The sequence below is a fragment of the Mobula birostris genome, chromosome 27 (genome assembly GCF_030028105.1).
Source record: "Mobula birostris isolate sMobBir1 chromosome 27, sMobBir1.hap1, whole genome shotgun sequence".
Lineage (NCBI taxonomy): Eukaryota > Metazoa > Chordata > Chondrichthyes > Myliobatiformes > Myliobatidae > Mobula > Mobula birostris.
In genome coordinates, this window is record NC_092396.1 from 29354390 (window position 1) to 29359364 (window position 4975).

The 4975-nt window shown below is 46.1% G+C and overlaps 1 pseudogene; it reads left to right on the forward strand.

Moving 5' to 3' along the window:
* The first annotated feature begins 1604 nt into the window (after positions 1-1604).
* Positions 1605-4634, forward strand: LOC140188482 (kelch repeat and BTB domain-containing protein 4 pseudogene; annotated as a pseudogene).
* Positions 4635-4975: the final 341 nt, after the last annotated feature.

The window sequence follows — 4975 nt, forward strand, 5'->3', positions numbered from 1 at the left end:
TCAATTTAAAGTGGTCCATAGGGCCATATGACCAAGGATAAGTTGTCTGAGTTTTACTTAGATATATCTCCGTATTTTGTGATAAATGTAATAATGGAGATGTGTTGCCCTTAAGGCATTTATTTAACTTTATTAAATTTCTGCTTTAAATAATTTGTTTCTAACTATTTTCTAGTTAAAGTTAAAGGTTGATAACCACATTACAGTTTAACAAAAGGTAAAATTCATTGTCTATGGTATATCGCGGCATGTGATGATGTCACCTCCGGTTTTGCCGCGTCTTGTTCCGGTTTGCAGAAGGAGAAAAGGTGGGGTCCCGTGCGTGCAGCATGAACGTAAAAAGCTCCATGTCTACCCACAAAGAAACATTATAGAAGCAACGCCGTAAGTTCATGTGACAGCAGACATGTTGAAGTAAAAAATATTAACGCGGATTCTGTTCAAGGAAGCGGCGGTTGGAGTGGTGCATGGCAGCTTTTCAATTTCAAACGTGGGGTCAGCTCGAGCCCAGCAGTGGTTTGACACGACCCCTCCCCTGGGCGGCTGAAGACACTCACTAAAAGAAAAGAGCGCGCGTGGTCTCAAGAATGAAACAGACACTGTTTATGCTTGTATTTTTTTTATCAACAGTTTTCACCATACGATGTTAATGTGGAAGAGTGAACAGTAAATGGTTAACCTTACTACGACTCTGTCTTCATTGGCTCCGGTTTGACTTGGTGTTTAGTCAGAGTTTCTACACACTGCACGAGAACACTACAGTGAAAAGGCGGAATCATTAAATGTTTCGACGAGTGGTACGATGGTTTCGCGATCGAGCACCAAGTCGTTTGCATCCGGCGCCAAGAGCAGTAGGACGTCAGCAAGTGTGGCTGCCCTCACAGGAGCTAAAGCAGAAGCCGCCAAGGTGCGAGCGTCATACGCTAACCAAGAGGCTAAACTGAAGATGGAAAAGCGGAAGACCAGTTGGAGAAGGCAAGGATAGATACAGAGTTAGAAGTGCTGAGACTACAACGAGAAGCTGATGCGGCCGCGGTGGAAGCACAAGTATTGGAAAACACTGAAGAAATGCATGTTCTAGATGAAGCAGGAAAATCTATGTCAGAAAGGGCCAATCAAATTGACCTGCAGATTCATTCTCCCTCTCTGTACTTGCCTGTTGGCATCTCATCTCATGTGAAATCACAGGGAAACTTCGTTGCATCACGTCCACCTGGGGAAGACAACTCACAGTTGCAACCTTGCCACAAACTCAAGTATGAAAGGGCTAACTACAAATACTTCCCGACACCAAACTTACCAGATCCGGGGAGATCAGAAACAAAGGCTGAAGTCAGAACATCAAATCCCATCATGAATGTACACGCCCAGTCATATGTTCCCCAACATATTCCCCCAGCTCACATGCCACCTGCAGCAGAACCCTTGGCACAGTATTTAGTGCGACAAGACCTTGTCAATTCAGGACTGTACCAGTTTGACGATAAGCTTGAAAATCACTGTGCGTGGTACTCCTCGTTCACCAGTGCAGTCGGCGGCGGAGTCCAGTTCACAGACACCCAAGAGTTGGACCTTATGACTAAATGGCTGGGAAAGGAATCAAGTGAACAGGTGAAATGCATACGCTCAGTGTACGTCAACAACCCCAAGCTAGCCTTACACAAAGCATGGGAGAGACTTCGGGGCTGCTATGCAGCCCCTGAAATTATTGAGAGGGCGCTATTTCAACGGCTGGACAATTTTCCTAGGGTGTCAGCCAAGGACCACACTAAATTACAAGAACTCGGAGATTTACTCGTGGAGATTGAAGGTGCTAAAGAAGACGGCTATTTAACTGGCCTGTCGTAGCTGGATAGTTCATGCAGAATTGGACCATTTGTGGACAAACTTCCATTTGGGCTGCAGGAGAGGTGGGTGTCTATTGGCTCAGAGTACAAGGAAGAGAACGGTGGTCGGTTCCCTCCCTTTGAGTATTTTAGTGGGTTTGTGTGCAATGAGGCGAAAAGGCAAAACGACCCTCCCTCATGAATCAAGGTAGCACCACAACTCACACCAAGCCAGTCAAATCCATTTTGAACAATTTTAACATCAATAAACCCATCTCAGTGCATAAAACCGAAGTATTCTCAACCAACGATGACCCTAGCAAGAATTGTCCATTGCACAACAAACCCCACCCCCTCAAAAAATGCAGAATGTTTAGAAACAAACCCTTTGACAAAAGAAAGGCCCTTCTCAAGGAAAAAGGAATATGTTTTAAGTGCTATTCCTCTACCTCCCACCTCGCTAAAGAGCGTACATTCCCCATAAAGTGCTCGGAATGCAACAGCACTAATCACTATGGGGCCATGCATCCCGGCCCATCATCGCAAACTGCCAAGCTTCCTCCGCTCTCACAAGAGGATGGCGGGGAGGGAGGGGTACAACTGTTGTCAGCTCGAGCCGCACAGAGGTTTGCAGTCCAGGTCAGTCGGGCCGTTTGTGCTCAAAGATCTGCCTCACTAAGGTATACCCTAAGGGAACTAAAGACAAGGCCATCAAAGCCTATGTAATTCTGGACGACCAGAGCGACCGTTCACTAGTGAGACCAGAGTTCTTTGAGTTGTTCAGCGTAGAAAGTAATCCATTCCCATACTACTTCAGAACTTGCTCTGGCATCGCAGAAATATATGGCAGGAAGGCCGAAGGCTTCCAGCTCGAGTCGCTGGATGGCAAAGTCATCACCTGTCTCCCTCCACTCTGAGAGTGTAACGAGATCTTGGATAACCAATCCGAGATTCTGACGCCAAGCGCAGTGCTACACCAGCCCCATCTCCACCACATTGCCAAACACATCCCAGAACTGGATCTGGAAGCAGAAATACTCCTGCTACTCGGAAGAGACGTTCTTAGGGTGCACAAAGTCAGGCAGCAGGTCAATGGACCACACAACGCCCCCTTCGCCCAACGTCTGGATCTGGGCTGGGTGATGATATGGGAGGTGTGCCTTGGTAACGTACACAAACCGACAGTTAACATGCTCAAGACTAACATGCTAGAGAGTGGCTGCCATTCAACTTTTCAGCCCTGCACAAGCATTATGTGTATCAAGGAAACACAACAAAAGCACAAGCTTAGTAAAGTAGCTGAGAAGACACTGGGACAGTCAGTCTTCGCCCCAAACTGAGCACAACAATAAACTTGCTCTATCAGTGGAAGACATCATCTTCTTAAAAATAATGGACACAAAGATCTTCAGAGACGAAGCAACCAATTGGGTTGCCCCACTACCGTCCAGAGAACCACATCAGCGCTTGCCAAACAACAAAGAGCAGGCAGTCATGGAGGCCTTCCCACCCGATGACTGTGCTCCAGCGATCAAGGACCTAGGTCTAGGTGGAGAAACTACACCCACACAAAGGAGCTTGGGTAACCTTTGGGAGATCACAACCGACACATTCACGTTCTCTGTGCCGACCACTAACAAACCATTCACCTGCCATGGAGTTCACTCCACTTTCAACAGTGTTTTCGATCCCCTGGGTCTACTGGCGCCGGTTACAATCCAGGGAAGAGCCCTCCTCAGGGAACTTACCTCCGAGCTCTCCGACTGGGACACTCTGCTACCAGAGCACAAGCTAAGCAGATGGGAAGCTTGGAGAGATTCACTTCAAGACCTAAGACAGCTCCCGGTCCCTCATGATGTTCCCCGCTCTCAGAAACCAGCCAAGGCAATAGAAACCTGGATTGGTCGTGACAAGGAAGAATGAGCACAATACTTTGAGAATCTGGTATCCAGTTTAAAGGAAATTGGTGAAATTGTCATGTTTACCTGATTGGAAAAGAGGTCACTCGGACGCACACGCTGGCAGTTTCTTTGCACTGTGATGATGATGCTGTTAGTGTCAGTGGGCAAAATCGATTGCACCAGCAGATTACTGCTGCATGCAAGCATGGAAGTGACCTGTATGTGGAAGGTGGCCCCATCCCACGATGCAACATGGAGACAATGGACTGGGAACAATGCGCATCACTGCCAAGAGATCATCTTCAGCACATGCTTGTATCCGTCCCAAGTGAAGATGCCATTTATTCATTGGGTGGAAAAACCCTTCAGTATACACCTTCCAGTGCTGTCATTATTATGTGGTCTGTGACAACGTGTGGGTTGAAACTAATCAGCTGGAGACTGCAGTGTCATGCTGCTGGTGTTAACCTTAATGGAACTATCTATCTCCTGGGTGGGGAAGAGAATGACCCGGACTTCTTTACCAAACCATCTCGTCTCATTTCAGTGTTTTGACATGCGTTCCAGGACACGCCAGTTAAAGTCATATCTCCTCCTTTTTGCAGGCCGTAGGCATGCTACTATTCACAAGGACCCGATTTTTATAGTAGCTGAGGGAGGTTCTCTGGTATGTTACAACCCACTGCTTGACAGCTTCACCAGACCACGCTTCCCAGAGGTTTGGAGTCGTGTGCCCTCCCTGTGGAAGATTGCCAGTTGCAACGGGTGTATTTATGTTTTTAGAGATAAGTGTAAAAAGGGTGATACCAAAACATTAAAACTGAACCCAGCCATGCCTGTAGTATTAGTGATAAGTGGAATTGAGATGTTGCTGACAAATTGACAATTTGTTTTTGCGTGGTTCTAACCAGGTACAGTAAACTGCAGTTTTTAGGATTTAATCTGTTGAGTGCACAAAGTTATTTTTTTAAACTTCTGCAGATGATAACAAAATGTCAGTACTACGTTTGTTTTCTAAGATATTAATTGACCTAAACAATGTCAAACTATTGTCACGTTCTATTCCAGACCGAGACCAGTTACAGAGGTTGTTCTACTTCTACCTGAAGACTGATCTAGAGACTAAAGTTCTATACCATGTTTATAGTGACCTTACAAAGGTCAGGCGGGGAGTGTGTTGCCCTTAAGGCATTTATTTAACTTTATCAAATTTCCACTTTAAATAATTTGTTTGTAACGATTTTCTAG